General features: G+C 45.6%; 1 long non-coding RNA gene across 1 annotated transcript; it reads left to right on the top strand.

The window, feature by feature from the left end:
• The first annotated feature begins 13,296 nt into the window (after window positions 1-13,296).
• LOC309335253 lies at window positions 13,297-14,976 on the top strand. The gene is made up of 2 exons (XR_014153424.1): window positions 13,297-13,576; window positions 14,744-14,976. It is a non-coding gene; the product is annotated as an uncharacterized lncRNA (long non-coding RNA).
• The last annotated feature ends 8,879 nt before the right edge of the window (window positions 14,977-23,855 follow it).

Consider the following 23,855-nt stretch of genomic DNA (forward strand, 5'->3'; position numbering starts at 1 on the left):
GAGGCACAGCTGCCTTTCCTCCTGCGTCATTGTGAGAGTCTTGGCAGAAGGGGGTGTCCCGTTTCCTACGCATGACACATGCTAAAAACACGTGATTGGCAGTTCTGTTCTCCCAAAGTCATTGGCTGCACTGCTGTGATGTCATGGAATGTTCAGGGCAATTCTAACTGATCCGAGGGAAAACCTTCGGTATAACAGCATGTTGACAAAAGTACAATTACTGCAAGGGAAGAAAGCAGTAATTTGCCTTACAAATTTCAAGACCAAAAGCAACCAAGTCAAAATGACCTAGTACTCTCGCCTGGAGCTTTGCTGTTAAAATGCCACACATGCGGAGCAATTAGAGGCAGGAAAATATAAGGCCTCCTTCTCCCGCAGTCGCTGCCTGAAGATGCTGCTTAACATTGAACTGAACTGAACTCAGCTGCTCCGCATTACTTCATCATAAAGCCAGCAGTGAAGGCCAGGTTTGACTAGGAAAAACTCTTAAATGAATAAGCAATGACAAAGAGGACTGCAAGAGATTGCAAGCTGAAAGATGCAGGAGACAAAAAGAGGTACTGGAGGCAGCCTAGGGGAACAGGGAAGAGCATTGTGCTGTTGGCTGGAGGGCAGCAGATAGGGAAAGGAGGTTGGTGGGCTGGCTGTGTGCTTGTGGGTCAGGGAGCACCAAAGCAGCAGTGAGCCTGAATTTCCCATACTGGATTGAACTAGCCAACTGCTTCTTGGCCTTTAGTCCTTGCTTTATCAGAGCTGCAATGGAATAGAGACCTCCAAACAGTAACACAGGGTGATGGATTCCTTAGGAATCTGCTAATGGAAGTCAGATGAGGATAGGAAGGAAATAATTCTGGGAAGTTCAGACACTTTTCTCAGAAAATACAAGGGCTGCCTCATGCAGTCCCTGTTCCACCTTTTCTGCCCATCACTTGCCTGCCTAATTCAAAACCCAGGATTTTTAATACTGCCACAGAGGCTTAGGGGGGTTTATCTGACACAAACACAGCAGAGCCTTTTGTACTTGGGCAATGACAGCCCCGTAGAGCTCGTTATCTGCAGATCTGGAGTTAATTGCCTGGTGGGAGTGGGGAGGAAGGTGACTCATTCCAAAGCTGTTTATTAATACTCATTCAACCAGCACTGAGCAGAAATCCTGAGAGAGGGAGGTGGGCCATAGAATGTCAGCATCAGGGGAACTGGAGGAGCGGCTGGTGGGGATCCATATGCTTAGAAAATGAGGACAGGGAACGTGCAGTACAGCTTGCCCATGGGGCAGGTGGGATATTTGTCCCAAGTACCAAACATGAAGGGGATGCTGTGTAGGCATCCCTACTGATGTGACTACAAACCTTTGCAGCTGCATCCCCTGGCAAAGGTGCTGATATGTCCAGTAGGTGTAAAGGCTTTTGGAGGAGTTGCAGTGTAGATGAAACATTGGGGTCTGGGGGTGTGAAACATGGCATATTAAGTTCCAACTTTAGGTTTTCAGAAAAGGACTATCCCCTCCCCTGATGTGTTAATGAGGTGGAACAAGGGCTGGTTGAGCAAGAATAATTATTTGCTGAGTGAGGGGTGGAGGCAGGGCATCTCACCCAGTGGATTATCATGGTTAGGACCTGGCAGAAGTGTGGTGTAGTGGTTAAGAGCGGTGGACTCGTAATCTGGGGAACCGGGTTCGATTCCTCGCCCCTCCACATGCACCTTGGGCTAGTCACACTTCTTTGATTTCTCTCAGCCCCACTCACCTCACAGAGTGTTTGATGTGGGGGAGGAAGGGAAATGAGATTGTTAGCCGCTTTGAGACTCCTTTGGGTAGTGATAAAGCGGGATATCAAATCCAAACTCCTCCTCTTCTTCTTCTTCCATAGGTTTCACTCTGGGTCCTCCCCGCCCCCCGTAAAGTCCAGCAAATCCCTGTAAGTTGCCCATTGTCTATCCAAATCTACTCTCCTGATTGTAATTGCTTCAATGGGAGATAGTCATAAGGGTGTTTTCTTTTCTAACAGATTTTTTTATTTCTCCCAGACTCTGTACAAATTCTTCCTAATGATGTGGTTCATAAAACGCATACCAAAGGCATGCATGCCAGCCAAATTTTAAATCTTGGCCTTCCAGATCTAATATGTCTGCATTTTTATTTATTTATTGGGTTTTATAAACAAGAATAATGTTATACAAATAAGTATACCAAGTTTTCTCATATCATATGTATATCACAAAAATAGCATAATAAATGTGGAAAAATATCTACAGCATATATTTCATTATTAGTGGTCAATGTATAAGTTATTGGTTCATGAATTGGTTTAAACAATTAGGAAGAAGAAGAAGAAAGGGAGGAGGGGAGGGGGAAGGGGGAGGGTAGTTATGCTTCTATTATTCCTTTGGGGGGGTGTCATCATCACTTGTATGGGTTCTCTTACTATTCACTTGTTGTATTTCCTTGGTGGTGAGAGAGGTTCGGGGTGGTGTGGTTGGTTGTCTTTGGTTGGCTGTAGTGAGAATTGTTTTTGTGTGTGAGTGGGGTGTGAATGTGTATTTTTTAATCAGGCTAGCCATATTGAGTTGTATGCTGTTGGTGGATTCTTGTCATTGTCTTGTTGGGCTGCGTATGTGATAAAGGGGAACCATACGGGGGTGAAGGCATCTTCTTCTATTTGTCGCCGTGTCAGTTTCAGTTTGTTGGTTGGTTTTTCTAGTAAGGCTGTTTCCCATACTATTTGATACCTTTGGTCTATGCTTACTCCTGACAGGTCTCTCCAGTGTCTGGCTATAGTGCTTCTGGCTGCTGAGAGTAGGTGAATTATGAGCTCTTTGTGTTGTGAGTGGGCATTATTGTCTTGGAAGATGTTTAGGAGGGGCAGTTCTGGGGTGACTTCTAATACTTGCTTAATTATTTTGCATATTTCTTGTATTATTGCTGTCCAGAAGAAATATATGCATTTTCATGCACACTCCCTCCAAATTTATGTATTTTTGTACCATTTAGCTGTAGAACAACATTGCAAAATTCAAAGAGATGCAAATTTCAAAAAAGGTGTGGTTTAGTTTGCATATTGGTTTTAGAAGTGTGAATTAGGTAGCTTTTTGCTACAATGCAAGCAAAAATCAACTTCCTCCATCCACTCACATAGTCCTTCATCATCATCACAGGTGCCTGCTTTTGGCCCACTGAATTTTCTCAAGCACTCTCTGGATGTTGGCTGCCCCAGTGACCTTCCATTCTTCACTGTAGGATGCTGCAGAGTGTCAGCCATGGGGCACCCCAGTTTGCACAGAGATTCAGCATTCATTCACGGGTCACAGCAGGAGATGTGCCCCAGAAAGTTCACCTTAATGAGTATTGTAAACCACAAAAAGTTCTTTTTTAGTTTATTACTCATCTGCATTTTTTAAAAAAGAATTGGTTAATTAATCCATTACATTTAAATAAGTTTGCAGAACATCAATAGTGTTTGCCTGTATTGGAGTAAGAGAGAACTTTATATTTCATAGACAAAAAGCCCTCATCCTTTGTTACATGGAAAGGCCATCTGGAATTTTTTCTTTTTCCCCCTCTGTTATTTGACATGTCAGAACCCAAATAGCTTCAAAAATACTTTAAAATAGTCCTCACTGATTAAAACTGCAACCTGGCCAATCCATCAGTGAAAGCTTTTAGTTCATTAATCTACCAATTAAAGTGATTAAAATCTGCAGTGCCACATTTAAAACAGGCATGAGAATAGGGACACCCAAGCTTCTGTTGCCAGTTGAGAAAGGACCATACTCTCCCTTGGAGTCTGGTTTCAATGCCTGGCTGAGTGCCTAGAAAGAGATAAATGCTCCCTGGGATCAGGGTTGGATCACCCGTGAGACAAGGTGCGGCGTCTGCCTTGGGTGGCAAGATCCACAGGGGCAGCAGATCCCAGCATAGATCTTTCTTCCCCCCTCTCTGATGTAGATCTTCACTCACCTTTTATTCTCTGGTGATGAGGGGGTACCATTTTGTGGTTTTCCCAGGCACCAAAATGTCTTGGGTTGACCCTGTCTGGGATCCTGAAGCAAAGTACATGCAAACTTACATACCAATGAGGGTTGGGGGCTCATGGAGCAAATCAACTCTCCCATCCATGTCTCCTGTACCCACCAACCCTGGTGCTGAGACCAATGCATCTTCAATAAAACAGGCTGGATTGCAAGGCAACTAATATTTCATCCCTTCATTTAGACTCTTCTTGACTTGCTCAGTAGCAGGTTCTTACAGTGGCTTCTAGTGTAAGATCAATATCATAACAAAAACCCCCATGAAATTAGACTATAAACTTCTTGCTAAACTCCAGTGGCCAAGGGGAACAGTCAAGGCAGCAAGAGAAGCAGGGCTCCCTAAAGTTCTGTTAAAAAGATGGCTTCTACAAGTCTTTTATAAATCTGATAGGAAGGGAGCCAGGCAGACTTCCTGAGTTGCTCCTTCATACATCTGGACCCAAGTCATTTGGGGATTTAAAGAAAAACCAAACCAAAACTCTACACAAATAATTGAAAACTGCCACCAATGTCATAAGATGCATCAAACAGTATATTCAAATGCCCTAACTGGGTGCTGCATGGAGGCTGGTGGTGGGGCAGGGAAGAACTTCATATCCTGTTGCCACTGGATTCCTTACCGGTCACTTCTTACAACAGGGAGTTTCTGACACGTTGCTTGACCTCTCCTCTCCTCTGTGAAGCACTAGACCAGCCATCCTTCACCTGTCCCTTCCTGTGGTTCTTGACCTGAACAAGCTCAGTGAAAGCTGTTAGACTCAAACTTTTCTCTCCCAACTGCCTTTACTTCCCAGTATGTGACCCTTTTGTTTATAGTGTCACCACAGCAGCAGAGTCTTTACTATTCCAGAAGCTGGGCACTTCATCAGAATGTCTGCTCTCAGACAGCTCAAGCATCTCTGGAGTCAATGCTGGAATTTCACTGGCATGTCCAAGTCTCAGAGACAGGAGTTGTGATTGAGATAGAAGCCACTTTGGGTTATTCACCCATCTGCACAATTTATTGGCGTGTGGTTTTTCCATTTTAAAGGGTGCAAGAAATCCACTTCCAAGCTAGGGAGGAGGTGGGGTTGCGGGCTTCACGCCCCTCCCCACACTCGCAGGGGCTGCTTCCAGCCCCACGCGATAGCAGGGAATCCTCGGCCGCGTCATACCCCGTGCCAGCCAATCGGCTGGCGCGGGGGGCGTGGCCTCACCTACTTAGGTCTGGCGCAGCTGAGGACCTCTCTCTTTCCTGCGCCGCAGCTGACCTGGTTTTCCCATCCTTCCCACCCATTAGGATAGGTTGTCTGACGTTGCTATGAACCTTGGTTGGTTGCTGTCAAGGGGCCTGGTAGGAATTTTTCCATCTGGCAGATTGGCTCCAGCCATTTGTTTTTCATCTACCTTGTAGCAAACCGTCACAACTCCTCGGTATTGGCGGTAGGCATTGCTGGGGGTACAGTCTATTGTTATGCAGATGAAGGGGGAGGAGGAGCGCCATCACCTTCTCCCAAATAAAGGGTAGTCCGGTAAAGGATTCTGGGGGGCGTGGCCTCATCCTAAGCCTATGGAGGTGTGGGCCCACAGCACGCCCCCACGCGGTGACCCCGGGGGAGGTCCTAGTTGACGTGCCTCAGCAGGACTCCTCCCACTGGTGGTTAACCCTCACCAGCCAGGCCGGTTAGTTGTAGGACCAATGCCTAGCCCAATACCACTCAATTCCTGTAATCAATAAAGTTGTGGCCTAATCTGACCCATTAACTCAAATTCTTGTGTTCTGTGTCGTTATTTCTATGGGGGGAGGTGGGAACTCGCCACGCAGTGAGGGGAGCTCAATGTTTCCTCTCCTCTGTGCTCTACTATTATTTCCAGTGCTTTTTTTCCTTAAAAAAAATGTTTATGGGTACTCTCATTTTCCTACTCATACTGACATACTGCCCCTCAATGAGGCCAAACTTAGATTCACAAAATGTTTAGGGGTATGCGTACCCCTGCATCCCCCCAGAAAAAAAGCACTGATTATTTCCATTTCCATGCCACTGTTCTCCACAAACCTCAGGTTGTTGGCATCCATCTGTCCCGAGAGACAAAGGAGTGTGCCTCCAGGGATGAAGTAAAATGGCAGCTTTTGCAGCACCAAAATGACCTCTCTGGGGCACAAGCCTGGGCAGTGTGTCTGGAGGTCCTAGGCTGCCCAGATGACAAGATCCCCTCTCTCGGTCTCAGTGATGGGGTCCAAAGGAAAACACAGCAATATATTTGGCACCTGCTTGGCTGCAGGAGTTGCTGGAAGGAGGTGTATAAGGTGCCATCCAACCACCTTAGGGATGCCACTCTGTATTTGTGTAGGGTTTTCTCCTTAGCCTTTCCTTTTCCTGAAGATATCCCTCAAGGCAGAGGAGGGTTAGGATCAGAGTTTTCCTTCTCCTGGATGGGCTCCCTTCCCAGGGGACAAGCCTCACCTGCCCCTCATTTCCATCTTCAGCACATGCAGAAACTACTTGCTGGACCCACTCTTGGTCTCCAGTGCCTAATTAAACCCCGCGGAGGCCCCTAGGCAATCAAAATATGGGAGGGGGGCGTTCGCAAATTATGTCCGAATAAGTTTTTGTAATTTGCTGTCAAGATTATGTCAATATTATTTTGAATTGTTGTTGCGGGGTAATCTGGCACTGTTGGTCTTATCCACTCCATCTGCCAGGGCTTGTCTTCACATGCAGGGGAAGTCCCTAAGTCACTGGTGGTTTGAGGCCCACTGGCTATCCCCACCTGGTTTAGCCAGCCAGTCAAAGCCATTCCTGGCTTGCGACTGTTGTACCATGCCGTCAGCTTCTAGGAGCCACAGGTGAGGGCTCAGTGTTGTGTGGGAACCAAAGGTGGGCCAACTACTTCAGAAGAAGCATGACATGCCTGTCACCAGAGGTATTCCTCCTCCGCTAACACTCCATACACCACAAAGTTCAGCATACCCACTTAATTCTCACAATAGCCTTGCAAGTTAGGCTAAGCCAAGAGAATGTGACTATGGCCCTAGATAACCCAGTGAGCTGCAGAGCTCTGCAAAGACCTCAACTTCGGGCTTCCTGGTTCTAGTCTCCAGCCCAGCCTATCCTGATCTGCTGGCCTCCTGAAGTTCCCTGACCACTGGCCATGTTGGTGCTGATTGGAGTTGGAATCCAAAAGAACTGGAGGGCCCTAACCATGCACCACACTGGGCCTCTTCTACATCACACAACAACTTATTGCACGCCTTGTTGCTTTGCTTGCAGCACGCAGGAGGGCAGCAGGGGCAGGTCATTTGGTACCCACAGCTCTGTTCTCCAACAATTGGTCAAAGGGCTCGGGATGAATGGTAGATGTTGCTGTCACTCCCTCCCAGTACCATCCAGTGTCTGCGACTTGAGGCAATTGCCTCACTCTGAGTAATGGTAGGGCCAGCCTTTAAATCATCCTTAGCATGAGTATCGTACTTCCTGATGTTCTAAGCACTTCACATGCATCACCTAGCTGTAATCCATTAAAACAGCCCTGTAAGGTACATCAGCACTATTCTCCCCATATCACAGGGTAGGGGTGAGGCAAAGAAAGAGGTGGTGACTTGCCTAAGATCACCTAGTTAGTTTACGGCAAAGCTAAGATTTAAAATGGGGACTTCCTGATTTGTGGGCCAGTCGTTTAGCTGCTATACTAAACTAGCTCAGGTAAAAATTTAGCTGTTCTGTGATGTCTGAGTCCTTTCCTTAATTCCCAGTAACTGACCAGGTAACATGTCCCAGACTAAAGCTTGGGGCATTAAATCAGGGATAGGGAATCTGTAGCCCTCCATATACTGTTGGACTGCAACTCTCTGACCTTTGGCCATGACAGATGGGGATGTGAAACAGATAACACAACATAAACACAATGACTTTATCGTATTGTGTCCTACCTTGGTGTTTTAGGGCTGCACTGGAAGAGGGGTTCCCTGTCTGTGAAATAGGCCACCTCCCCCCTTTAGGGAGAACCCCCCTCCCATATTGCAGTGGACCTTCGGGGAGGCATACAACTGTGAAGAAAATGTTCTCCTTTAAAGCAGCAGCTGCTCCTTTAAAGGAACCCACAACACTATGCTTACCATAATCCCTAATGGATTACTTTATGATTTTGTGGGTGGTATTGATAAAGCCTTGAAATATTATTCCCGCTGCCTCTGTCTTCCTTGGTATTCTAATTTTAATAACCTGTGATTAAGCGACAGACAGGGATGTCACTTATCAAATAGAGAACAACAGTTGTAGGTTGCAGTGGAAGAGAGAGACTTATTTCCCACTGTCACTTACTATCCCTTCCCTGCGCCAGGCACTCCAGCACCTTGGGCTCCCATATCAGCCATCTTTTTTTTTTTTAATGAATATTTATTAGGATTTTCAATAACAAAACAAAAACAAAAATAGACAGAAAAAAAGACAAAAATACAAAAATACAAAACTTAAAAACAATTAAAAACACATAGAATTTCAATTGCTTATTTTCCTTTAACTTGTTTCTCAGACCTCCTCACACCTCCCCTTCTTGTATTCCAATTTAAATTATTAGCTCAGCAAATCCTTATTACTTATTTCTCAACTTTACTTAATAATTTATTTTAACATGTTATTATTTTACTTTTTCTCTTTCTTCCATTTCCTTAATTTATTTTTGCAAACCTTATCTTCATTTAATTTAGACCATTTTAGAGACCAGTTTTAACTTATCCGAACTTAAACATCAATGCTTATACATCAGTACTCATTCTTAAACATTTTTCCTAATGTCGACCAAAGTTCCCTTCTACGACTTTCCCAATTTTCATACCAATAGCAAAACACTGTAAAAACAGAACAAACTATAATTGTATACCCTTTGGATTCCCAGACTCCACCCACCACTTTCCCGGTTTCAGTCCCCAGCAAGTGTCCATCAGTCTCAATATAGTATTAGCCTGGAGATCTCACATCCGAGGCTCTTAAATCTCTCTCAGTTCCTCTCTGCCGGTCTTTTTGGTAGTCCTTAATGTTGAACCCCAAATCTCGGAGAGGCTCCGGCCCAACAGGATCCATGTTTCTTCCAGCCAGACCTCCATACTTAAAAATAAAGCCTATGGGGTATTCCAAATCTTGTTTCAAACTCCTTTCAAATCCAAATGTCCCCAAAGCTCCAACTTCCGCCTTCTCCAATTCAGGCCAGACTTTCCACATCATATTTTTATTTTGCTTAGTTGCCATCATGTCAGGCCTCAAGTTACAGCTCTCCTTTAACATCTGCAAAATTACAGCTCCTCCTTCCTTTTCTTTGGGGCAACATATGTTTCCTTCTCCATATTTTCAAAGCTCTCAGGTTTCTCTATTTGTCCAAATGAATAGGCTTCCTGTTTCAAATCCTTATCAGATTCAACCATGTTATTTACTGTTAAGTCCAGAGTTGTGACGTTTATAGCCAAAACATCAATTTGGCCTTGTAACTTTCCCAAGAGAACAAATACTCTGTCCAATTCCGCCTGGATTTTCCCTCCTCCAGCCATTTTTGTAATGTCCCTAAACCGCCTCTAGGGGGATTTTGGTTCCTTAATGTTCCTTTCAGCTCAAATCCAAAAATCAAGTTAGTTTGTATCAGCCCTTCCTTATTTTTAACAAATTGTAACAAATATAACCAGCAGAAGCAACAGAAACAAAGTTCTCTTTTTCCTTCTTGACAGCTAACTTGACAGCTGTCAAACTCTTCAGTACTTCATCAACAGGCTCTCTCGCAGAACTCTCCTGGGTCCGGGAGGGTGACACTTCAAAATTAGTTCTTTATCCTCCAGTAAAATTTCTTGTAATATCAAATCGTGAGGTTAAAGTCTTTTACAAAAAAGAAAGAAAAGATTCTCTCGACCTTAGTTAGCAGGTCCTTTGCTTTAAATTATTTACAAAGGGGGGGGGGACTTCCTTTTTAAACCTTCCCCGCTCGTTCCTAATTCATCAAGATTTTTTGTTTAAAATTCCAATTTCCGTACTACTCACGGGTTGTTGCTTTAAAGTCCAATTGTTCAAAGAAAAAAGTCAGCGCTCTCTGACAATGGCTTGCGGCTTCACTCCGCAGAAGAAGCAGTCTACTCTCAGCACCGCGCCACACCCCGTCCCCGTTCCGGAGCCTTTAAAAAGGCTCCTTTGCAGATTGGGGGGGGCGCAAATGGTGCCCGCCGAGTCACCACGCTCACAGGCTTCCACTCCTGTGATTTTTAAGGGTCCCCGCGTCGCCGCAGCGGCAAGACCCAATCCTGCGGAGCCGATTCCCTCTGGAGCTCGAAGGGAATCCGCCATTAGTCGACGGCGCTAACCCGGAAGTCCGCCAGCCATCTTTTGGATCTTGCCCCATGGGAACACACAGCAAAAGCACATTGCGACTGTCAGAGGGAAGAAGGGAAGCTGCCTGCTACTGAGTGAGACCCTTGGGTCCATTGAGCCCAGTATTGTCAACACTGACTGGCAGTGGCTCTCCAGGGAGCACAGGGAAGAAGATCCGCACTCATGGCTCCACCCAGTCAAAACTTCAGACATTTCCATTTATTTAGGCCTACAGCAAAGCCTGCTTTTGTTAGGTGAAGTTCTCTTTTGTGGCTCTTGACATGGGAGCCATCCCTTTCTAGTCCATGCAACACCAACAACTGCATGGGCTGAGTGCTGCTTTCCGCACAGAGTCAAAGGCTAGTTTCTGGATCTCTAGTCAAAGGCTAGTTTCTGGATCTCTGGGGGTCCTCCATTTCACCTCTGAACTTGAAAGCTAACTGAAGGACTTGCTGTTTCTTTTTCTTTGATCTGCGGCTGAGGACCTGCAAGGCATTTCCTGTTTTGTTTGGACTATTTCCTTGGTCGAGGGTAAGGATCCACAATGACACTTATGTGGCATGCACTTAAATTGCATTCTGAATGCCCCCCCCCCCGCTTGATGATGTTGTAATTGCTGTGCTGACTTCAGGACGCAGGGACCGCAGCTTGGCCTTTCTCTACCACTGATGTTGGACTGCAGTTCCCCTCACCCCTCACCAGCATGGCCAAATATCTGGAGGGCCACTGGTTTCCCAGTCCTATGTAGATCATGCTGAGCTAAATAGAGCAAGAGCCCGGGTGGGTGAAAGCAGCTTCCTGTGTTGGTCACTGTCACCAGGAGCATCTTTCTTACTTCTCACCTGTGGCTTGCTGTGCAGGCCAGAATATGTTTGGCTTCCCCCAGAACCTTTGAGATGTTACTCAAGTCCACACCCAGGGGCGAAACTAGGCTTTATTTCACCCGGGTCAAAGGCCCGTTTGGCACCCCACCCAGACACATTTGCACATGCACACACACAGGCTGGGAGCCTCAGTGGCGCCCCTCTGGAGGCTTCACCTGGGGCAAAAAACCCACCTAGCCACTGCCGCCACTCCCGTAGCCATGGCACTGCCACACCAGGGACTTACCTGCATGCGATACATGTGCTCGGAGCAATTTGAATTAGTACCCCACCCTTTGCCAAATGCCTGGGTGTTTCCTTTTTGTCTGATTGTGAAACTATCCCCAGTCAATGAGGAAGTTATAGATGTGCAAATATTTAAGCCAGCACATGCAGATGGGAAATGGTGGCTTTTCATTCATTCCCAGGAGAAGGGTGGGGGCCTCAAATCTAGAATCAGACATAATATCAGTTCCTTACATCATGAGCAGGGTGGGGGGTGGGGACCCTACTCCATCAACTACAGAAGTGGTGATTATCAGAAGAAGGTGCAGCCAAATATATAACTTGGCAAGGAATGAATTAAGGGGAAATTGGCAGTTTGAGAGCCTTTTCATGACGCTCCTGCAAAACAGGCTATTTAAATCATTTAGCTACCTTCTTAATCACGTCACTTAACAAGCCTTGAAGATGAAGTTTCCAGATGGTAGCAGAAGGAGAATAAAAGCTGGACAGCTCTCCTGACAAGCACCAGCCGATCTTGCCAATCTGGGAGAGAAAAAGGTAATGGAGAGAGGGTGAGACGAGGATTAAAGCAGGAGCCTTATTATCACCTCAATCGAGATGGATTCATTACGAGAAAATAAATGCCATGGGGGATGCAGCTATTCAGGGCCCTAGACAAAAGGCGACGAAGATAATCAGGCTCCACTGTGTTGAGCTGAGCACAGTTCAAAAAAGGCATCAGCCTCTTTGGGAGAGGAAAGTACCATTTGCACAACAAAGATGCAACACGGCTTTTGTCTGAGAAGGGCCCCTGGATGGTCATTTATCCCTCTAATGAGCACAGGCCTGCGAAGGCAATTGAGAAGAGAAAGCAGGCAGGTGGAAGCCACCAGCTCACCCAGCCACTCGGCAGGCAGCTGGCAAGAGGTTAATGACCGTTTCAGAGCTTTCTCTAGAGATGTGCATGCATCTGTCTTGGGCTGCTGAGGGTCAGAAATCTCACTAAAGTCTTAAAGCCATATATTGCATTTTTAAAAAATTGTACTTCTAAGGTGTTTGTCTTTAATATACCTCAGGAGTGGGAAGCTTCAGATGTTCTCAATCTGCAGCTCCCATCATCTTAGAGCATTGGCCGTGCTACCTGAGGCTGAGGAATTTGAGGTCCAACAATATCTGGAAGGCCACAGGTACCCCCTTCCCATTAAAGGGTGAAGGGTGAATGTGGTATGGAGCTTCATACTTTTGTCAGATGACTAGGACTGACTGTGAATCCCTATCTGGTAAACATAAGAAACATCCTTTTAATGAGGTAGACTACTGGTCTATCTAGCCCTGTCTCACCTTACCAAGCCCAATTTGCATAAGGTCTTTTAAATGAGAATTGCCAGGAACTATACCTGGGACCTTCTGAATGCTAGGTTTCCTACACTCAAGTGTCCTCTCCATGGCAGAGGTGCACAAATCTAGATGCCCAACCACTATTGATGACATAGAAAACACACACCATGGTTTGGGAACTGGTGTTCAGTTGCTAATGAGCATGGTAGACAAGATTTCTTTGCTTCCCGTGTGCACCGCAGCGAGTAAAATTGTGTGGCAGCTCCCCTTAATCCCAACCCCCTTTGATTTGATTCAGAGCTTCCTCAGACACAGCTCCATAACTTCTTCAGCAACCAGGATGGGGAACTTGTGGGCCCTCCAGATGTTGCTGGACCAGAGTTAGGGCTCTGGCTTCCCAGAGCTATTTGTTGAACTGCTCCGTTCCATAGAATGTTCATAGACATTCCAGCTTCTCCAGAACATTTCAGCACAAAGGAACTAGAGGCAGAAGTGTCTGCTTGCTATTGGCAAAAAGCTATGAGGAAAAGTATAAATGTTAAGTGCTTCCTCAGTGACATTTGTGCCATCTCCTGCCAGCGTTGTTCATCTGGCCATTGCATTTGAGCTTTTAGCAGCAGGTCGATGTGCAGACTGTGAAGTGCTTCCTTCGTTGATTTCTGCTGATCAAGCTGCTGTGGAAGGCATGAGAACTGGTCGGGCCATTTGTTTTTCTGGTCAATTGGCAAACCTCTTGCCCTAGCGGTCAAAGAAACTTCACATACTAATTTTAACAAAAATCTACATCTCTGGTGGTAGGTTAATTTATAATAATGAATCCCGGTAGTCTATTTTAACAGCATTGCAACCAACAATTATTTTATACAAAATGCCATTGTGACTGCATTGCGACATGCAATTTCCCTTCCGCTTTCATAATACTAGCATGAATTCAGGGTCACCCAATGAAATTGATTAGGCCTTGATTCAGGACAAACAAAAGGGAAATATTTATTCACACAATGCATAATTAAGCTGTGGACTCTGCTGCCATGATAATTTTAGATGGCTTTAAAAGGGAATTAGATAATTCCAAGGAGGACAGGTAGTGACTATGATAGCTGAAAAGAACAGCACAACTCTGAGTGCCAGATGCTAAAGAGTCAAGGAGGGTCACGGTTTCATTAGCCTGCTTCTGATTGCCATGGGGCATCTGACTAGCCATTCTTCGCAATGGCATGCTGGACTAGAGAGATTCTTGGTCTGATCCCAAAGAGCTCCTTTTTCAGTCTCCTTGACAGCAAACTCAGGTGATGAGTGCCAACATGAGTGGCATCCAAGCAGGGCCACTGAGAAAGAAGAGGCAAGGTATTAGCACACATGTGGAAACCCTAAGATTTGCAAAATCTCATTTTTAGAAACCATAATGGAGCAGCCTCCCCAACAGCCTAGTGAGGAAGACAGGGAATGTTGAGCAGCCATGGAATTCTGAATGGCAATTGGAAGCGAAAAATGGGAAACGTGGGCATTGGGGGTGATGGCAGCGGGATGGAGTATCCCAGAGAGGGCATGGCTGGCTGGCTGTGACACTGGACAGGAGCACTCCTTTTAGGAGGTGAGGTGTTGTTGCAGGTCCCACTTCTGTTTGTATGTTCCCAATCCTTTGTTTGATTGTGCATAATTTTATAGTCAGGAAGCCAGAGAGGTTATCACAGAAGTCATCTAGTCATTACTCCCAGCTTCCCCTTTCAGAAATAAAAAAATAACCTTCCAGAATAATCTATTACTATATTTTCCTGTTTCTCCCTCAGCCCTTGACTCTCCAAGACTGAGACCCTATATCTAGGGCAAATCAATTAAATCTCCCCCATTCGGTTCTGTCACAAGTTTAGACTAAACATCACTTTGAAGGTTGCATTTGAATTTCTGCCTCCAAGTCCAATGAAAACCCGCACTCCATATCTGAGTTTTTACTTTTGTGGGGAGAAGAGCAAAGAGAAGCAGAAGATAAAAGATAAAAGAACAAAAATATACTTTAAAAAAATGAGAAAGGATCTAGGGAAACGAGGCACAACAAAATGAGAAAACAAAACAAGGGAGGCTGACATCAAAAGTCTAGTTAAAACTACTGAAATAAAAGTCCAATGAAACAACAACCCCAAAAGCATGAACTGAATATAAAAAAGCAAGAATTGAAATAAAGAAGCTATAGATCAAAAGACCAACAAAACTGATCACAAGAATGAACCAACGGGTGGGGGAACATGTAAAGGAGAGAGTGAAGAACAAAAGGAAAAATAATGAAGAAAAATCCCTGATTCCCACTGAGAAATTCCTTCACCACAACCAGGGCTGAAGGGAAGATGATCAAACACTGACATTACATCCAGAAATTGGTTGGCCGCAGCAACTGGGGCTTAAAAAAAAAAAAGGCTAATAGGAACGTAGGAAACTGCCCATTACTGAGTCAGACCCCTGACCCATCCAGTTCCATTTTGTTTACATAGGGGACAGGGGCAATGGCTCCCCAGGGTTTCAGATGGTGGTTTCTCCCAGACCTCCCTGGAGATTGAACCAGAGACCTTCTGCACACAAAGCAGATGCTCTATTACTAAGCTATGGCCACTCCCCTAAGAAGATCACTTCTGTTAATTTATATAGCTCCATCACTGTGCATTTCTCAGAAGTGTGGCCATAGTATTCAGCTACAGCGAACAAATTGCACCAACTTGCAGAACCTTTAAGACTAGCAGATTTATTACAGCAGAGACTTTCACACAGGAACATAGGAAGCTGCCATAGTGAGACCACTGGTCCATCAAGGTCTGTATTGTTTGCACTGACTGACAGCAACTCTGCAGGGCTTCAGACAGGGGACACTCCCAGCTGTACCTGGAAGTGCCAGGGATTGAATCTGGGACCTTCTGCAAGCAAAGCAGTTGCTCTGCCACCTGAGCCATGGCTCATACAGTGTGACTAATTGGTTATGAAGAGCTGGGTTCTATGTAGGGCTGAACTGAAAGGCTGCACTGATTTTCATGAACATTTTGGGCAGCCTTGAACAGTGCTTCACTTGGGACGATTTTCTGTGTGTGATTGATTCTAAAGCAAAGATGGAGAACCTGATGTTCAGTTCACAATTCCTATCAGCCAGTGGTCAGGGATGATGAGAGTAGAGAGTGTAGATGGGTACATTAATTGCATACTTCTAGAATGCACATAGGGACGCAGGTGGCGCTGTGGGTTAAACCACAGAGCCTAGGACTTGCCGATCAGAAGGTCAGTGGTTCGAATCCCCACGATGGGGTGAACTCCCATTGCTCGGTCCCTGCTCCTGCCAACATTGCAGTTTGAAAGCACGTCAAAGTGCAAGTAGATAAATAGGTACCCCTCTGGCGGGAAGGTAAATGGCATTTCTGTGCACTGCTCTGGTTCGCCAGAAGCGGCTTAGTCATGCTGGCCACATGACCTGGAAGCTGTACGCCAGCTCCCTTGGCCAATATAGAGAGATGAGCGCTGCAACTCCAGAGTCGGTCACAACTGGACCTAATGGTCAGGGGTCCCTTTACCCTTTACCTTAGAATGCACATATGAACACTCCTATATTTAGGTCCATTAGCTATCGTTCTTACCCCAAAATGTCCTGTCAGTGTGGGGGGATTTAGCTCAATATAATTCAGGCACTGATTCATGTAATTTATTTCTAGCTGAATTTACATCCTACCTTATTTCTGAAGCCTCAAGGCAATGAACAACAATAAATATATATAAGTGGTACCTCGGGTTACAGACGCTTCAAGTTACAGACTCCGCTAACCCAGAAATAGTACCTGGGGTTAAGAACTTTGATTCAGGATGAGAACAGAAATTGCGTGGTGGCAGCCGGAGGCCCCATTAGCTAAAGTGGTACCTCAGGTTAAGAACAGTTTCAGGTTAAGAATGGACCTCCAGAACGAATTAAGTTCTTAACCTGAGGTACCACTGTATAAAAAACATTGACATATCAAGGAACAGTAAGTATGTCTTCAACAAAGTACATGTTGTGATGCTGCAACAGTATGGACAACCTCACAGAATGTGGTATTATTTGGCTGTTCCCTTTTTGTTTTTAAAGAGCAAATTTCTGGCTCTTATGAGGGGAATGCCTGCTGAAACTGCAGAAGCCAGAATGCCACTGAATTCTAAGCTCAGATGTTTCAGTGCCTCGGACAGCTCTTTTGGGTGGAATGGGATATATTCTGAAACTCTGTAAACATTACAAAGTAAAATATGCAAAACCAGAGAAAGCATGCTTAAGCTGCATGTTTTGCACTGGCAGCAGAATCCAGCTTTTCACTTCAGAGAAATCCAGGTTGCTGTGACACAGAATTCTGATTTTTTCTTTTTTTTAAGTGCAGGGTAGACTGTGATAATGAAGGCCTAATGAGAAACACATTTGGGATGGACTGCACAAGATTTTCCTAAGGCATAACCTGGAGGAGTTCATGTGTGTATGCAATAGGAGTGGAAACCAGGAGGAAGTCCTAGGGGCAACCACTGAAGGGCAAGTTTACTTGAAGGGTGAGAAGAATGGAGGCTGATGGTACCTTTTGCAATAGCAGTTTGTTTTCAAAGTTACAGTTTGGGGATGGGAGAAATAGATGGGCAATGCTGGTTTTAAGGCAGCATCAGTCTCCAAAAGCAAAAGCAGCCCCTCTCCCAAAGCTGCTTCTCTTGCAAAACATGGACTTCTTCCTACAGCTGCATGCCAACTGCCTTTTCATCTCCTGCTAGGCAGAGCATTGGTCTCAGCTGAGCTGTTACCTTGGCAGCTCTGGCTGACTTGCATCCCTACCTGTCAGAACATGAACCTGACATCAAGCTACAGTAGGCAAGCAAGTTACGCACATTTAACTTCAGCTTTATGAGCTTGACAAAAAAATAAAAAAAATAAATTAAAAGGGGGCAGAAAGTGGGTGGGCATCTGGAAAAAACTACTTTGGCAGTCCCACCCACCATTGCACCCAGTGTGTTCTGACTATGTGTGATTTTGGATTTCGGCACAATGCCTGGAATATAACCCCCTCTTAAATGCTTACTGTATACCTAAGCCTGTAGAGCAGGAATAGGGCCCTCCAGAAGTTGTTCGACTCCATTTCCCATCATTCTCAGCTATGGCCAATGGGAAAAGACAATGGGAGCTGTAGTCCAGCAACATCTGCAGGGCCACAGTCTCCCCACCTGTGTATAAAGAACGTCATCCCTACACTTTGCATAATGGAGCAGCCTGTTTTCTACGCAACAAACCATTTCTCTCATTGAGGCCCCAGAGTTTTGATTTTGGTCCCCTTTGTTGAGAGTAAGACATTCAATCTCCACCCCCCCTTTCTTCTCTTCCTCTCATGTTTTCCTTCACCCCTTGGCATGTCTCTTACTCTTTTTACTAGCTTCTATTTTTGTGCTGTTCTGACACTTTTAAAATCCGGAACTCTACATGTACAGAAGTCTCCAAATGGGGACATCATTGGAATGTGAATCTTCACCCTGCAGACAAACACTTCACAAAATCCAAAGGCTCTAAATCCCTTTGGAGATGCTTTCAAGCCTCTGGGCCACACACCACAAAGCTGCGCTGATGCCACCAAATGAAAAATAAAATTCTCAGGCATATTTCAGCATAAACCCTAGAAAACCACCTTCAAGATTAATTATCAGGAAGATCCATCTTCATTTTTGTATGAGATGTTACACAGATCTTTATTTATTTTGAACTGTCTCTCTCCATGTTTACCTATATTGTAATGCACTAAGAGATGGTGTAGGTGGATCTTTACAGGTGTGGGAACAGTTCCTAGAGGTGGTAATGGGCTGGATAAGGGCCAACAAACTAAAGAGAAAGGCCTGTTGGTTGGTGGTTTTCATGTCTGGAAATTCAGGAGACATCCTGTTCTAGGTGGAGTCTCACTTCCCCTGAAGGAGCAAGTACAGGTATTCCTGGAGTCATTTTTGTCATGTGGTTCAGGTGGCATCAGTGGTGAGGAGTGCCTGTTTCCATTTCTGGATGGTACCTCAGCTATGACCATTCCTGGACTGGGATAGCCTCACCACAGTGGCTCAGGCTCTGGTAACCTCAACTTTGGACTAATATGATGTGCTCTAAGTGGTCTTACCCTTGAAGATGGTCTTGTGGTTGTCCAAGTGCTGCTAAGTGGTGTATTTTGTTTTTATTGATTGATTAAATTTGTATACTGCTCTATACTAGTCAATCTCAGAGCATTTCACAACATAAAATAACAATATAAAAAAGAAAATGCATAATAAAAAAATAAAGAAAACCCAATAATTCCCCCTTCCACAACACACTGGGTGTCAGTCAGCCAAAGGCCTGGTGAAAGAGGTCTACACATTATAGGTGTATAATGAAGGACCTCTTGTGGAGGAGGCACACAAAAAAGGGCCTCAGAAGATGATCTCAGGGTCTAGGTAGGTTCATATGGAAAGAGCAGGCATAGGCTAACTCGGCCCTCCAGATGTTTTTGGACTACAACGCCTATCATCCCTGACCACTGGTCCTGTTAGCTAGGGATGATGGGAGTTGTAGTCTCAAAACATCTGGAGGGCCGAGCTTGCCTATGCCTGGGAAAGAGGCAGTCCTGGAGGTATTGCAGTCCTAAGCTGCAATCCATCTAGAATCATATTTCACAGATTATGAGCAAGTAGCCATCTAAATAAAATAATTAAAAACAATAAAAATATGTTTCTGCAAATATTTTTTAAAACAAACTTTCTTAAATAGCATGCTTAACTAAAGTGCAGAAATCTGCTCCTGGGAGCAGTCTGGCTGTTGCATTCTACACTTAGCTATAGCTTACAGACCAGATACAATGGCAGCCCCACATAAAATGCATTACAATAATTGAGTGTTGAGGTTACCAATGCATGGACCACTGTGGTCAGGTTGTCACAGTCCAGGAATGGTCACAACTAGCATTCAAGCAGGAGCAAATAAAAAGCACTCCTGGTCCAAGGACATTTGGGACTCTAGTGACAGAGATGGATGAAAGAATAGCCCCAGACTCAGGTAGGTAGCCGTGTTAGTCTGACGCAGTTGAAATGAATGAATGAATGAATGAATGAATGAATGAATTGTCCAGTAGCACCTCAGAGACCAACTAAGTTTGTTCTGGATATAAGCTTTTGTGTGTATCTGAAGAAGTGTGCATGCACATGAAAGCTTAGCCCCAGAATGCTTACCTGCTCCTTCAGATAGAGTGCAACCCAGTTCAGAACAGGCAATTGACCTATCTCATGAACATGAGAACCACCTACCCACAATGCCTCCATCTTTCTAGGATTCAGGCTTAGCTCATTGACCCTCATCCAGTTCATCCTTGCATCCACCCCTGCAAGTCCAGGGCTTGCACAGCCTCCCCTGACTTAGATGTAGTGGAGAAATAGAGTGGGGTATCATCAGAGTACTCATGACACCTTGCTCCAAAACTTCTCATGACTGCTCCCAAATGGTGCTATATAGATGTTGAATAGCACTGGGGACAAAATAGTGTCCTGTGGCACCCCATAGTATAAATACAGGGGGCTGAAGAGGACTTGCAATGTCACCCTTTGGATACAACCCTGCAGGTAGGAAGGGATCCAATGCAGCACTGAAAGCAATTCTGCACTCATTTCAGAAGGATCCCATGGTCAATGGCACTGAAGGGACCTGAGAGAGTAAGCAAAAGGAGCAGGGTGACCCAGACTTGATTCAAACCCAGGCTAGACCCTAGACTGGCAAAACTCTAGAGGATCAGTCCCATCCAAGAATGTCTTCAGTTGTTTTGTCACAGCCCCTTCAATAACTTTCCCCAGGAAGGAAGGATGTGCAACCAGATGATAGTTGCTGGGTCCATTGGGCTGGCTTTTTCAATAGTGGTCATACTACTGCTTGTTTTAAGGCAACAGACATGGCCCTTTCATGCAAGGAAGCATTGACCACTCCCTGTACCCATCCAATCAACTCTCCCCAGCCCAATTTCACCAGCCATGGTGGGCAGGGATCAAGAGGGCATGTGGGAAGATGCATCCCTGCAAGCTTCCTGTCTGCATTGGCAGGCCTCATAATCTGAAATGGATCCCACAAAGTTGGAGAAGACATAGCAATAGACACGTCAGCTAGAACTGTAGCCACAAAGGTAACATCTAAATCACTGCAGAGTCGAGTGACTTTATCCTCAAAATGATGGGCTGAATGATCATAGGATGGCTGTCCCCACCAACAGATGAGACCAGATTCTTTGCTGCCCTTATTGTGATTATACACTCTAGCTAATATTTGGTTGGCCTCAGAGCAAGTTCTATTCCACTGGTGCTCTAGCTGTCCTCCCTCCTGTTTCACACATAGCTCTCTAGAAACCAAGGGACATTGTGGGTTCCATAGCTGCAGAGAGGGCACTCAGAAGTAACCATGCCAATAGCTCTTCACATCTAAGCATTCCACAGTAAGACAAGAGCCTTAAAAGGATCAACGCTTCTGTCCACTGGAATGTCACTCAGAGTTTTGAAGAATCAATTAGGATCCATAAGTCTCTGAGGGGTAATTTTATTAATCAGTCCCCCATCCTTGCAGAGGGGGATGGCGGCTGTGAGTTCAAACTTGACCAACGAGTGGTTTGATCATCACAACAGAGCCCCCCCAATTTCCAGATCACTCCTGTCCACGTGTGAAATGAAGACCAAATCAAAGGTATGTCCTAGTCTGTGCTCCAGGCAGATGACAACCTGAAACAGCCCATGGTTACCAAGGAGGCCATGAAATCCCGTGTGGTACAATAGTGGGCTCACCATGGATGTTGAAGTCACCCAGAATTATTGTCAAAGATTCCTTCAGCACTGTACTTAAGACTACCGCAGCCAGTTTAATCAGGGAGGGTGTTGAGCAACTGGATGGGCAGTACACCAACAGCATTCCTAGTCTGTCTCTTAAGTCCCAACATCAGATGAAGGCACTCTAGTCTCACTTCAAGGCAATGACGTTTCCCAGAGAGGGAGAAAGAACTCTGGTGAACCACAGCAGCCCCACCTCACTGGCACTGGAGCCTGGGTTGGTGCTGCGCTAATCATCCAGGGGACAAACCCACTTAACCTACACTTTCTGAAACAATACAGAAACCAAGATAAAATTCAAAATTCACACTTCTCTGAATTTTGCAGCACAGTTCTCCAGCCTAGTAATGTCTACAAAACGTCTATGCTAGGATAGAGGGTGGATAGAAATGTACTTTTTGTGAAAATAACATAGAAAAATGCATTGATAAAATTGCATACAAAAATGTGCATGTGAGGAGGAATTTACACAAAAGTGCTGATGTATTTTCATGAGGTCTTAAAGAAAAATGTAAATGGATGCAGAAATTTAGAGATCTTAAGACTGGGGGGAAATGAGAAAGTAAGAGGATCCAAAATTGGTGGATTCACCCACATCTCTGTCTCCCATTCTTCTTTGGAGTCCTAGGGATCAATCACAGCCCATATCTGGAGAATAACAGAACCAAATGTAAGGCCCCCACCTCAAGGAAGGAGGGGGGGGGGAGAAATCTGCCCTCGTCTCTCTCCACTTCAAAACCATACTTTACATATAGATTCTTTATGGTAAACTCCCTCTGCCTGTCCTATGAATGGCATATGAAGGATGTGCTTTCATCTTGCAAATGCCAGTTCCATTTATCCTCATGTGCCTAAACTTTATGGCTTTTGGAGAAAGGATGGGATTGATTGATTGCAGTCTTGAAGCTTTCTCCTCCTCCCCCGTCTCCTCCACCCCTGCAACCACCTACTCATCTTGCAACTCAGGCAGCAGATCCTGTTCAAACAGCTGGAGTATAAGGCAGGGTGGGATCTTGTGAGGGTGTTTAGCCCATTGCCCGTGGCTTTGCTGGGCTATCTCTGTCTTAACTCTCCTGGACATTGGGGGCATTGGCCCTACAGCATTCGCTGCCTGAGGTGAAGGATGAGAGAGCACCCTTCCCCATTCCATGCACAAAAGTCAGCCGGGCTGGAAGTTGAGCCTGCTTTGCCACTAACAATGGGGCAGCCTCCTTCACTGCACCTGAGGTCAGCAGGATACGTTAGGAGGTGCAGGGCAGGACAAGTGGCACTCACAGTCGTGCTCCCGCTCCACCCCTCTGTGTCTGCGATGCCACTCGGCTTGTGATAGGGCCAGCCTTGGTCCTTGGTTTGAAATCTTTGCTCAGCCGCAGGCTATGATATGCCCTTGATTCCCCTGCTCGAGTGATTTAGTTTGCCCATTCCATGTTCTTGTCTCCAGGATGACTTAAGCAATGTACCCCATTGCCTTCAAGAACCATGAAAGCATTTGGGAATGCTGCCACATATAGCACATGCACATAGCCAATTTGCTCAGCACCTGAGGGCCCCAGTCCTGTCACTCACCACCTGGCCCAGGGTGGGGCCTGACAGACCCATAAGAACTGCTGCAGCTGCTACCGCCCAGGAGGACTCCCCTGCTCAGCGCCTGAGGGCCCCAGTCCTGCCACTCACCACCTGGCCAGGGTGGGGCCTGACAGACCCATAAGAACTGCTGCAGCTGCTACCGCCCAGGAGGACTCCCCTGCTCAGCACCTGAGGGCTCCAGTCCTGCCACTCACCACCTGGCCAGGGTGGGGCCTGACAGACCCATAAGAACTGCTGCAGCTGCTACCGCCCAGGAGGACTCCCCTGCTCAGCGCCTGAGGGCTCCAGTCCTGCCACTCACCACCTGGCCCAGGGCGGGGCCTGATGGGCTCTATAAAGGACTGCTGCCGCTGCTGCTGCTGCTGGGCAGAGAGGGCTCCGTTTTGTTTTGTTGTTTGTTTAAATTGCTGTTATTTTTTACCTATGTCATTTTAAACTGTGATATTAACTGTGTTTTAGATTTAGATTTATGTGGAAATTGTTTCCCATTTGGTTGTGTATTTTTTTAATGTGGTTTATTTATGACTTTTGTAATTATGTCAATCTTGTTATGCTGGAAGCCGCCTTGAGCATTGTTTTTTAACTGTGGAAAGGCAGCATACAAATAAAAAATGGCGATGATGTTGGTGAAAGCACATGCTGCACAGGG

The sequence above is a fragment of the Podarcis erhardii genome (assembly GCF_964252035.2).
Source record: "Podarcis erhardii genome assembly, chromosome: 2".
Lineage (NCBI taxonomy): Eukaryota > Metazoa > Chordata > Lepidosauria > Squamata > Lacertidae > Podarcis > Podarcis erhardii.